General features: G+C 34.8%; 1 non-coding gene across 1 annotated transcript; it reads left to right on the forward strand.

The window, feature by feature from the left end:
• The first annotated feature begins 8,866 nt into the window (after positions 1-8,866).
• Positions 8,867-8,974, forward strand: LOC124889077. The gene has a single exon (XR_007047694.1). It is a non-coding gene; the product is annotated as a small nucleolar RNA R71 (small nucleolar RNA).
• Positions 8,975-14,298: the final 5,324 nt, after the last annotated feature.

Consider the following 14,298-nt stretch of genomic DNA (forward strand, 5'->3'; position numbering starts at 1 on the left):
GCTTTACCATAGACAAGTTGATAAGGAAATGCACCAATGAGAGTCTTGTAAGTTATTTGGTAGGCCCATAATTCATCATCTAACTTTTCCGACCATATAGTCCTATTGGAATTCATAATCTTTACCAAAATAGACTTTATGTCTAAGTTGGAGGCCTCAACTTTCCCACTTGTTTAATGATAGTAGGGCGTTCACACCGTATGATTCACACCATATTTATTAAGTATGGCTTTGAACAGATTATTACAAAAGTGAGACCCACCATTATTGCATCCTAGCACACACGCAAGTGTACTTGGTCATCCAAGTAATAAAGTAGACTTTAAAAGCCAAGTATCGATGCCACGGGGACTTGTGCTCAGCAACAATTTAATTCTAGTATCACTACAATGATTAAACAAGTGCAAGGTAACCAATAACATTTGAGACTAGAAAACTTAAAGTAGCTGTAAACCATTTTAAATTATGAAGTGTTGGTGAAAATATTAGGGAAGAATCTAGTGTCAAGGTACTACAAAAAATCTTGCTTAGCGATGCAATTTTGTTGATTTAGTTAATTACCCTGGTTTTTCATTCATGGGTTTAATAACATGTTTATGGCATTCCAAGCCCCTAATCATCTATATAACTTGTCCCTGCAACTACATCATTGAGTGGGGATGTGAGAACTAATTTAAATGCAATCATATTTCATCCCGAATAGAAACCAAATTGAGAGAATTAGGTATAATCCTATCCTAAATGCAATTCTTAACTTTGATCCCTCTCCATATAATATCCCACTCTATAATCCCAAGATCAAATCTATTGTTCCTTAATCCGGTCACACAATAGAAATATAAGTTTATCTTAAGGGTCGCAAATCAATACAATAGTAAGAATAAAGATATATGAACAACTAAAAAATCATAATAAACTTAAACAAACTCAATTGAGAGCATAAATATTCGTGTTCTTGGCCTCAATCCTAGATGAGGGTGATTATCCATACATGGGTTTACAAGTAATCACAATTAAGGAATTCATGTATAAAAATCAAAAGTAAACTAAAGGAAAAATTAAGAACCCTAATAAAATCCTCCTCAAGTGTATTTCCAACCTCAAAAAGTCATCCAAGGTTCTGACAATAAGATAGAAGCATTCTACAATACTAGGAGCAAGTTGGACAATTTTGAACAATGTCTTAGCACGTTAAGGGCGTGGCACAACCTTATTAAAGTTGCTCACTATTTTGTGAAATGTTGGTTTGCATTTTTCGGATTGGCATACCCTTATATCATAGGTTCAAGGGTATGGCATGCCTATGGCACAAAATTTTCTAAATTTTTTCATCTTGAGATAGTTCACTTATGGTTGGCACTCTACCCCATATGTATCCACTTCTATATCTGTCATCACGCACAAATCCTTACAGTACGAAGGTGGATTGAGTGGTTTTATACTATGGACCACCTCTGCATCATCTAGTCTCATTATTAGATTACCCTCTCAAACATCAATCAGTGCTTCTTCCATCACCAAGAATGGATGCCCCAGTATGATTGGTACCTCGTAATCTATATTATATTCAAGAACAATAAAATATGCAGGAAAAATGAACTTACCAACCTTAATGAGAACATATTTAATGATTCTTTGGGTTACACTTTTCTTCTATCTACCATTTAGAACACCAAATAACATGGCCTCGTCATCCTCAGTCTAAGATTAATAAAAACAAATAGGGGCATCAAGTTTATGTACTCCCCCAAATTACTAAATCATGGACTAAATCATTATGGCCAATTTCTATGGGGAGGGTGAAACTCCCTGGGTCATTTGAATTCTTGGTATCTTGCTCATCCTAACTGAACTATATTCCTCTGATGGTTCCACCGTCTCAATGTATCCTAACTTTGACTTATTGGTTACCACGTCCTTTAAGTACTTGGCGTACTTAGGTATACCCTACAAAACATCTAACAATGGAAGGTTAATGTGAAGTTCTCTGAATGTGTAAAAGAACTTTTTGAAACATGCATCCATTTTTGCCTTTTTGAACTTTTGAGGAAATAGTGGAGGTGGTATTTCTTGTATACGCTTAGCTACCTTAGTTTTTGAGTAATCATACTTCCCTAAATTTTCACCCTATTTAGATATAACTTTCTTCTCCTCTACCTTCTTTGGGACTAATTCTTCTCATACCTTCTTATTTTTCATGGGAGGTCTATTAATGAGACCTTTACCACTACTCAAGTTGATTTACATAACCTACTTTAGGTTCTCCGTGTCACTAGGAAAACCAACTTAAGGTCTGGTACTTTTTGTCTGAGCTAACTGCCCAACTGCATCTCTAAATTTTTTTGGGGAAGTTGCTAATTTTAAATTTTTGCAGTTATTTGTTATTGATTGTCCATGATCTTTTTTAGAATCTCTTCTATATTACTGGCCTACATGTTTAGTTGCTATTGAAACTGGTGATTCTGAGCCTTATTGTTGCCCCATGAATAGTTGGGCTAACTCTGCCACTTATGATGATAACCATTATAATAATTTAGGCTACCTTTATGCGCATTGGCCACAAAGCTAATTAACTCCAGGTTTACTCCATATGATTTTGTAGAGTGGCCACTAATACCACAAATCTCACACCAAGACGGGGTCTACTAGAAAGCATTCACCTGGGCTTGTTGTTGGTTCACACCCAACTTGCTGAATTATGTCATCATTTGGCTTTCCGAGGTTGAAAATTGAGCAGAAAAAGTTGTAGTGCTATACACCTCAATCATACCTGCAGACTTTTTCACCGTACTTCTATAAATATAACTATGCCAATCTAAATTACCTTGTGCAATTCGATTCAAGTAAGTATAAAGCTTTTCATAAGTTTTCTCCAAAGCTTGACCACCTGTAGCTAAATAATAACGCTCAACTTACACATCAATTTAGTGTAAGGCGGTCATAGTCAATATATCTACCCAACTTTGGAGTCGAGGTCGAATCCACAGGGAACAATGTGAGTGGCGATTAAACTAATTTAAGACTATAGCTATAAGTTGAATTCAAATAGATGATACGAAAAGATAAAATAGAGGTTTTGGAGATTAGCTAATAAATTGTTGGTCACTTTAACTCAAGTGTTCATAATCAAGAGTATATGAAGAACCAAAATTATGTTCACTAGGTGTTTTGGTACTTGACAGATGCTAATAGTAGTTCAAGATTCTCACAGTAAATAGGACAACAAGTTATCTTTATAGAAGTTATGCCTAAATGTCTCTCGACCTACTTAAGCATTTAATTACCTAATACTCTCAGACTTAGGGAATTTATATTCACAGCCCAGATTTTACCTCAGGTTAACCAACCTTGTTACAGCGCTGATTATTAAATGGAGTATTTCCAAGTCCCTATTGATAATTCACTTCCCACTATATTTGATTTCTTTCTAAATCTAACCAAAGTGGGTTTTATCTATTGTTTGCAACCAACAGACGTTAATTGAAACCTTAGAATTATCAAGAGGTCCTACCACCTTTGGAGTTTTGATCACTCAGTACTTTATCAAGCCCTAATCCAAGGTCCCATAATTCAGGTTAATGAAATTTAGCCACTCGTAATGCTAAAATTGAAACAACGAGTTCTATTCATGCTTTGAAAGTTAAACTTACCACAAGAAGAACAATAACTAGTGAATCACAGATTAGATATATAAGGGAATCCCAAAATAATGATAATAATCTCTTCAAAGTATTTTTCTTTTTCAAGCCAAGAAATCAGAGAGAGAAAATATCAAAGTATCATCAAAACTCAATGTGTGGGCCTCCTCAAGAAAACCCTAAACAAGGCTTTAAATAGTTCACCCTATATAAGGAAAAAAATAATAAAATTTCAGAAATCCCTCGGATTAGGTGACGACATTTGTGATAGCCCATCAGGAGGTTGACGACTTATCACAAATGTCGTAAACTCCTTCAGTTTTAGCTCTTCCTGCTTAAGGATGACAACAATCTTGATGACTTATCATCTCTTTTTTGACCTATCACAAAATGTCATTAAGTCTCTGCTTCAGTTCTCCTATGCTGGCTTAGGCTGACGACATTCTTGACAGCTTTTCAGACCCTTGATGACCTATCACAAAATGTCGTCACAGCTTTTAACTTAGGCCAATTCTCTGTCTACTGCTGATGATGAAGCTGATAGCTTATCACGGGGCTAACGACTTATCACAAATATTGTCAGCCACGCTTTTCTTCAGATTTCTTCAAATTTCAACTTCTTTGCTTCTATTCCTGTTGGTTCTCTATCATATTAGCTTCTACTGTAAAATCAAACATAAAACAATCAAAAACGATAAAAGTTGCTTAAGACTCTGCAATTATTCTTAGTTAAAAGCCTCAAATGTGTTAGCATCTACTCACACATCAACACCCTCAACTTAAAACAATTGTTTGTCCTCAAGCAACTAAAACACAACATTACGATGCTTAAGCAAGAGACACATAAGATACCTATGATAGTTGATCATCAATTTTAGTTCAAAACATATTACCCTCTCTATTTTCAATCACTCTAAACCCATCTATGTATATCCATGAAGATCAATAATGTGACAGAAAGGAATCAAGATATGGCATCAACTTAGCAACAATAACCATGCCTATATACAAATTACACTACACAAATAAGTAGGAAATTAGCAATGTAACCGATGTGCCCTTACAACAAAGAAGTCCCTCCTCACTCATATATGAAATAAATTATGTAAATACAGGGACGATCAAGAGACACTCACTCTCAGTAAGAAGTTCCAGTCAATGTATGCCAAATACCATAAGCTTGCCCTTATTTTCATTACCAAAGCTTTCAGAAAGTTAAGTTAGGATCACTATAGGAATTTTCTTCATTTTGTTTTGTAGGCTTGGGGCTGGTAGGATATGCAAGGATATTTAAAGTAACTAAGACTCCTTTGCACTGAGGTCTCACTTATCAACCTTTACCTTATTTCTCCCTTTCTTGATTAAGCAAATTTAGGATGGGTGTGGTCATTTAATCAATCATTTTCCCTTTTGCACAACTTTTCTTTTCTAATTATTTTTCTACCACACCCAGCCTTGCATATATATAAATATATATATATATATATATATATATATATTATTACCCTTCTCCATACTCACTTTATATCACGCACCCCTATGATAGCCACCCTCAACTTAGGGTATTTGCCTAAGTCAAAGTGCATAATATCCAAGGAGGATCAGGGCCAAAACAGATTCATTATGATACAAATGGGAAGGTGATAGGTATAATAAAAAGAATAGGCATTTTGGCTCAAAATCAAGATCAAAGGATATTATTCACACATGTAAGGTCATTTAGGCTAAAAGTATACTAATATCAAGAATGGCCTATGATCCTTTCCTAACCGTTATCCTACAACAAAGGCAAGACCAATCGGGCAAGTTCTGGATTTAACACACAACAGAAACTAGGTAGCATCTCACACACACACGGCACAAAGGTACATCCCAAGCTACTACACATTCGGTTCATGCAATTGCTAGCAGTGATTATCATGTCCCTAATACTAATGCCATAAAAAGATTCACAATAGTCACATATAGATGCTTATCACACAGTTACTAGATAGATACTTGGAGAGATATTTATCATTCCAAGAGAAATCAACAAAAACATGTCAATTGTCCTAGATACTTATTTTTTCCCCCCGTTAACCACAACACATCACAAAACAAACACAATACTCCTAAACATGCCGGCTCTACTTGGAACAAGACTCCGGGGAAAAGAGGCACTGCAAAAAAACCTAAGAGACATCATTACCCATAAGTAGCTCCACCCTCAACATAAAATCATGCAATGTCTCCAATCCGTTAAACCAAAATGAGAGATTTAGAAACATACCTTTGGCACCATGGGTGCGAAGATCTAATGTCAATCACATAATATGAATACAAACAACAAAATACCATGGGTTGCCTCCCAAGAAGCACCTAATTTAGTGTCGCGGCACGACAACATTAGTAATCCTTTATCCCTCAACTTTGATGATTTGAATTATCGATCCATCTTTCGATCTTTACATCTTTTAGGTCCATTGGTCAAACATGAGGGAATGATAAGGAATGTTTAATCATGCCACTTCGAAGACTTGAACTGCTTGCCCAACTTTGCTTCGAACTTTCATGTGGGCTCACTAGGAAATAGTAAGGATCCTAACAAGCCACTAAATAGACATCAATCTTTAAGCTTCTTGGCCTTCAAGGTTGGGGTTGTAGTATACCTTTTTGGAATTAAACTCCAAAATGTAAGAATATTCTTCCTCATTTTCAAAATTCATCATTTGCTTGGGTGATTCAACTTTTATCACATCCACCAAGCATAATGTTGAAAAGTGGTTCGAATGAGGACTAACTCTCAATTTCGTAGTAGCATCCATAATAGTATATTTACCCCAAAATGGACTAGAATCTTCACAAGAATTGGGCTTTATTTCTTCTTTCGACTCTAGTACCATTTCCTCATCTTTCGCATCATCATTCATGAATGGTTTGGTTGGTTAGGAAATCACCAAGGGTTGCTCAACATCAAGCTCAACATCACTATAGGTTTCTTGCTCCTCATCTTCACACTATTCGATTAGTCTAAATGATTCCACAAACAAGATATCAACTAAACATAATGTAGAAGAGTGCTTTGGATGATTGACTTTGATAGCCATCTCCCCTATCCTTTCTCTTTCCTTGTTAAATGCCCTAATTTTTTGATGTATACCACATATGATATAATTCGTTGTGTCCATACGATCCAACATTAGTTTAAGCATAGCTTCAATGCCACTCTTTCTGGTACTTCATTCTTCCTTTTCTTGACCAAAAGACCTACCAAAATAATAAGAACTAGAATTTGGGTTTGCACAATGGGGGGGAGGAGGCATTTGGGAAAACACTACAATGTCCATCTTGACCACCATATTCAAAACAATCATGCTTCCAATAAGATGGAGATGGTTGACACATCTCTCTCCGGGGGGCATATCTACAGTCTTACCAAAAGTGAGGTCCATCACATATGGACATGGATCATCAAAAGATTTCCAACCACCAAGATCATGATCATTGCTTGATGCCATAGAAGTAAGTAAATTAAAATAAAAAATCTACCTAACACAAGAAATAAAAGAAAACTAAAAAAAATATTTAAAATTTTGAATTCAAGCAAGTAGGCTAAAATTCCAAACCAACTCAATAAGCCAAATTGTTACCCAGCAATGGCGCTATTTTTGATACCGCTCAACTTACACGTCAATTTAGTGTAAGGCAATCGTAGTTAATATATTTACCCAATTTGGAGTTGGGGTCGAATCCACATGGAATAATATGAGTGGCGATTAAACTAATTGGACACTATAGCTACAGGTTGAATTCAAACAGATGATACAAAAAGATAAAATGGGGGTTTTGGAGATTAGCCAATAAATTGTTGGTCACTTTAAATCAAGTGTTCGTAATCAAGAGTTTATGAAGAACAAAAATTATGTTCACTAGGTGTTTTGGTACTTGACAGATGCTAATAGTAGTTCAAAATTGTCACAGTAGATAGGAAAACAAGTTATCTTTATCGAAGTTATTCCTAAATGTCTCTCGACCTACTTATGCATTTAATTAACTAATCCTCTCGGACTTAGGAAATTTATATTCACAGCCCAGGTTTCACCTCAGGTTAACCAACCTTATTACAACACTGATAATTAAATGGAGTATTTCCAAGTCCCTGTTGATAATTCACTTCCCATTATATTTGATTTCTTTCTCAAGCAAATCAAAGTGGGTTTTATCTATTGTTTACAGCCAATAAACATTAATTAAAACCTCAAAATTATCAAGAAGTCCTACCACCTTTTGAATCCTGATCACTCAGCTCTTTATCAAGCCCTAACCCTAGGTCCCATAATTTAGGTTAATGGAATTTAGCCACTCATAATGCTAGAATTGAAACAAAGAGTTGTATTCATGCTTTGAAAGTTTATGATACCACAAAAAGAATAATAACTAGTGAATCGCAGATTAGATCACAAAGGGAATCCCAAAATAATGATACTAATCTCTTCAAAGTATTTGCTTTTTCAAGCCAAGAAATTAGAGAGGGAAAATATCAAAGTATCATAAAAACTCAATGTGCGGGCCTCCTAAAGAAAACCTTAAACAAGGCTTTAAATAGTTCACCCTAAATAAAAAAACAAAATAATAAAATTTCAAAAATCCCTCAAATTAGGTGACGACATTTGTGATAGCCTATCAAGAGGCTTATGACTTATCACAAATGTTGTCAGCTCCTTCTTCTATTTTGGCTCTTCCTGCTTAAGGCTAACGATAATCTTGATGACTTATCAGCTCCTTGACAAGCTATCACAAAATATCGTCAAGGCTCTACTTCAATTCTTCTGTGCTGCCTAAGGCTGAAGACATTCTTGACAGCTTATCAGACCCTTGATGACCTATCACAAAATGTCATCATAGCTTTTAACTTAGGGTAATTCTCTATCTACTACTAATGATAAAGTTGATAGCTTATCACGAGGCTGACGACTTATCACAAATGTCGTCAGCCACACTTTTCTTTAGATTTCTTCATATTTCAACTTCTTTACTTCCATTCTTGTTGGTTCTCTATCATATCAGCTTCTACTACAAAATCAAACATAAAATAATCAAAAACGACAAAATTTTCTGAAGGTTTTGCAATTATTCTTAGTTAGAAGCCTCAAATATGTTAGCATCTGCTCACACACCACTAGATCTAATAAAATTTTTATGTTATAGTGAAGAGCTTTAACAAAAGTGTGAGCTAATACCTCCTCGGCATGTTGGTGATGTAGGCAATCACTAAGAAAAGATTTGAAACTCTCCCACGCATGATATAAGTTTTCATCTGGCTTTTGCTTAAAACTCAGAATCTCACTATGTAACCTTGCATTCTTGCCGGATGGCAAGAATCATTTGAGAAACTTCCTTGCTAAATCATCCTATGTAGTGATAGAGTTTGATGGTTTTTTCATTCCATCTATTCTTAGCTTCCCTCAAAAGTGAGAAGGGAGAGAGTGAGTTTTACGTAGTTAGTGAAGACTCCAGTTGAACTAAAAGTATCACTAATCTCAAAGAAGCCCTATATATAAACTTGAGGATCCTTATGTGATAGGCCTGTGAATTGCGCACTATTGTGCAATAGTTCTACCATATTCTATTTGATCTTGAATCTACCTCTAGGTATTGATATATGGCTAATGGAGGTAACATTTCTTATGACTGGGATTGATACTTTGTGTACCATCCTGTGGGCTAGTTAATCTTCATCTATTGGTACAAGAATAGCTTTTTCCTGATGAATTTGAGGTATTCGATAAAGGCATACTGCTTCTCTACTGAGTTAATGTAAGCATCTTCAGCTTTAGAATATGGGTCAATAAAACCCCTTGCCCTTAACAACTTACTTAAGTTTAATACCTATACCTACAAATTCAAAAGCTAAGACCAAATTATTAGCAACTTTGAAACACACTTAATGAAACTGAAATAAGAGAGCTTTCAATTTTCAAATCCCCAACAACGATGCAAAAAAATTGTTGTGTTCAAGCACACCCAAAAGTGTATGTGGTCATCCAAGTAGTAAAGTGGCCTTTAAAATCCAATTATTAATCCCATGCGTACTTATGCTCATCAAAAATTTAATTCTAGTATTAATACAAAAATTAAACAAGTGCAAGAGTAACCAATAACGTTTGAGATTTTAAAACTTAAAGTAATCGTAAGCAATTCAGAATTATAAAATGTTGGATACAATAATGGGGATGAATTTAGGGCCAAGGCACTAAGAATAATATTACCTAGCTATAAAATTTTGTTGGATTAGTTAATTAACTTTTTTGTTGATTTACGGGGTTCATAGCATGAATATGGTCTTTCGAGCCTCTAGTCATCTATCTAACTTAGCGTCATAACTTCATCAGTGAGAGAGATGTGTGAACTAAGTTAAAATTATTTATATTTAATCATGTACATGAACAAAATGGCAAATTAGGTATATTACTATCCTAAACGCAAATCTCAACTTAGATCCCTCTCGATATAAGATCCCACTCCATATATCCCATGATCTAATCAATTATTCCTCTTTCTGGGCTCACAATAGAAATAAAAATTTATACTAAAGGGACTCGAATCTGTATAATAGTATGAATAAGGATATATGAACGACCAAACAATTATAATAAAATTAAACAAACTCAGTTGAAAGCATAAGTGTTCATGTTCTTAGCTCAATCCTAGATGAGGGTGTTTAGTCACTCATGGATTTACAACAAATTGTAATTAAGGAATTCATGTATTGAAACTAAAAATAAACTAAAATAAAGATTAAACACCCTAAAATAATACTCTTCAAATGTATTTACATACCCCAAACGTCTTCTAAGGTATTTAAAATAAGATAGAATCGTTCTATTTATAATAGGAGCAAGTTGATTGATTTTGAATAAAGGGCATGTCATCACTATGTCTTCGCGCGTTAGGTCATGGAACACCCTTATCATAGATGATAACTCTTTGTGACATATTGGTTTGTGGATTTTGGAGTTAAATACCCTTATCTCAGAGGTTCAAGGGCGTGGAACGCCCATGACACCAAATTTTCCTTATTTCATCATCTTGAGCTCTTTCCTTTTGCCTTTGCATTCCTCACTTCTTTTGTGTCTTTCCACTTCAAATTCATCTTGTTTACCTTTCCAACATTGATTTAAAAATCATCTATGGTATCCTATAATATCAAATAAGATGAATAAGCATCTATGGTATCCTATAATATCAAATAAGATAAATAAGTGCACACAACATAATAGAATTGATTGACATATACTAGAACAACACATAACTGAAACTAGTAACACTAGTTTTCTCGTTTAAACTCTAAGTGCTCATTTTGATTCCAAACTTATTTAGACGCATGTTAAACACTATAAATATGTACTTTAGCACATATATTCTTAATTATATTAATATAAACTCATTACACATCCAAGAAGTCCTAAAGACAAGGCTAAATAAGTATAGATAAGGACACTTAGGTGCACAAATCTACCTAAGATAAACCATCACCAATGATTACTTGTGTGGTACCAAAGAGAAAATTTCTTCTTGGAGAAATTTGTGACACCCTTACTTTAATTGTTTGGAAGCACAATTTCTTCCACCACTTAGAAATGTAGTTGACAACCACCAAAATATATTTTATCTCTTGAAAACTCACAAATGAGCCCATAAAACTGATACTCCAAATATCAAATAGCTCGTACTCAACAATGCGCATTATAGAAAGGTCATGATTTTGTGAAATATTGACCTGCCTTTAGAATTGGTCATAGGACTTAGCATAGTCATGTTCATCCTTATGGATAGTCAGCCAATAGTAACCATATTGTAAGATTTTGTTGGTAGTGCGATTACCTCCATGATGACTCATAACTAGAGATGGATGACATACCACCAAAATACTCATCATCTCAACCTCGGGAACACACCTTTAAATTACACCATCATCACTCACATGAAATATGTATGGATCATCCCGAAAGAACTTTCTCACTTCATGCATCAATTGCTTGTGCTACTAAAATAATATGTTTTTTGGGATGAGGTCACTTGCCAAATAATTGGCAACGTTGGTAAACCAATGGATTAAGTCTTGTGACACTTCTAGGACTTGCTTATTGAGAAATCAAAAATATCATGCTCATCCACTAGCTTTAGCATTGCTTTCTCTTTTAGACATGACAAATGGTTCCCAACTAGGTTTTCGGTGCCCTTCCAATCTTTAACCTCAAAATCAAGTTCCTCTAGCAGAAGTACCCATCGAATCAACCTTGACATAATATATTTATTTTCTATAAGGTACCTAAGAGAAGTATGATCAGTGTGCACAATGAATTTCGTACCAATCAAGGAGGACCAAAATTCTTTAGAAGAAGACACCACCATAAGCAATTCTTGTTTAGTCATCGTATAATTATGTTGTGAGGTATTTAGTGCTTTGCTGGCATAGTAGATAGGATACAATATCTTCTCTCACCTTTAGCCTCAGACTGCTCCTAGGTCAACGCTAGTAGCATCATGCATTGCTTTGAATGGTAAGGTCCAATCAGCAAACAAAATAACAAGAGTTGAAGTCAACCTCTTTTCCAGTCTCTCAAAATACTTAAGGAAAGAATTATCAAACACAAACTTTACCTCTTTATCTAACAATTTCTATAATGGATTTGCAATTTTATAAAAACCTTTGATGAACCTTCTATGTAAACCATCATAACCCAAGAAACTCTGAATGCCCTTTACAAAAATGAATGGTGGTGATGTTTCAATCACCTCAATCTTAGCCTTATAAACCTCTATCCCTTTTCTTAAAATTTTGTGCCCAATCATTATCCCATCTTTGACCATAAATTGACACTTCTCCCAATTTAGGACCAAACTACACTCTTCATATCTTTTCAATGCGTTGGAAAAATGTGACAAGAATTATTCAAACAAGTTACTCACAACTGAGAAATTATCCATAAGAAGCTCAATAGTGTCCTCAATCATGTTAGAAAAAATAAACATCATTTTAAGCTGCCTTTTTTTATTTTGTGATGTAGTTGTGCTCTCCGGTAAATGGGACTACCATCTTTATTTTGCAATGTATTGAGGGATCCGGTCAACTTAAAGCCATTACTTTTTTGATTATGCATATAATTGACCATTTTCCTTTTTGTATTTGTGTACTTTGCTCTAATAACACTTCCAAATCTGCAGATATGGCTGGTATAGAAATAATGAGATGCTCGGAACCACTAGTATTCGGAGAGTAACAAGTCTTTTAGGTTTATCAACTTCAATCTGATGAAAGTGACCCTTCCATGGCTTGTTTATTAATGCAGGTGAAAAACTAAGCTTTAGACTTCCCAACCCCCTCACCCTTTTGTTGGTGACAATCTTAAATATGAGCATTGTAATTGGTCATTGTTAATTATTGTCTTAATTACCTTTGGATTCTAGTTGTTGAAAGCTTGTGAATATGAAGCTCCCTTTGTCTATTGCATAATTAGCTAAATAATCGGCTATTTGATTCCCCATCCTGAATATGTGTTGGTACTAAACATGCTTATTTGCCATTAGTGTCTATATTTGCTCAAATGTGTCTGATACATTCCATGGACATTCCCACTCTATATTTGAGATTTTTTGCAATGTTAAGGAATCTGTCTAGATAATAACTTTATTGTGATATGTTGGCTGCAATGTGTGACTACTTGTAAGATAGTTATTGCTTGTGCTTCCACATTAATTAGTTGTATCCTCAATGTTAGCTCCTTTTGCATATAGTAGGTCCCATTGATTAGTCCTAAGACAGAATGCATAAGAACTAGCTCAAGGATTCCCTCTAGATTCTTTATCTGTATATATTTAATCCACTTTCAAGTGGGAAATCCTAAACTACTTTAGTAACTTTAATTCTTGGCCTAATCTGTTCAGAATCCTTAAGAATATCTGGCCAATCATAGCAAAATTCTTATGATGGTTTCCTCACTTTCAACAATATGTTTAGATTTTTGGTTATATTATATATCACTCTCTGTCCTGTGACATTTTTCCATTTATGCTTCTTGTTATTTCTTTTCCTTCATAGTTCCCATATGATAATACTAGGGAGATCTTGAAAATATTCCTTTTCCCTGACATTTGCATTCCACCATTTCATTATAATCTCTCTCAAGCTTAGCCCTTGTATGTTTATACCTGTAAAAGAAGAAAAGTAGGATCAAGTCATGTTAGTAATGTCTGACCATAGGAACACATGACACATGGTATCTTGTGCTAGATTTTCATATCACCAGCACCTGGATGGTCCTGCAGCGCCCCACCTCGTTATGATACCATCCATAGGAACTTTACCCTTCCATATCCTCCATATTAAAAATGTTATTTTGAAAGGTAGCCTTTTTATCCATATCTCTTTGAAAGTCCTATTAGGATACTCCTTCTGTCTAATGTATTGCCAGGCTGATCTTACTCTAAAATTTCCTCTGGACTCAAGCATCCATTTGGGTTTTTCTTTCTCAACTAAGTGAATTAGTGATCTGAGCTTGTCTAATAGATGTGTAGCAACATCTTCGAGAAATAATTCAACAATTAGTTGCTCATTCCATGAACCATCTTTCACCAAATCTCTCACATATTGATATCTATCATCCCACTCTCTACTTCA

The sequence above is a fragment of the Capsicum annuum genome, chromosome 11 (genome assembly GCF_002878395.1).
Source record: "Capsicum annuum cultivar UCD-10X-F1 chromosome 11, UCD10Xv1.1, whole genome shotgun sequence".
Classification (NCBI taxonomy): Eukaryota; Viridiplantae; Streptophyta; class Magnoliopsida; order Solanales; family Solanaceae; genus Capsicum; species Capsicum annuum.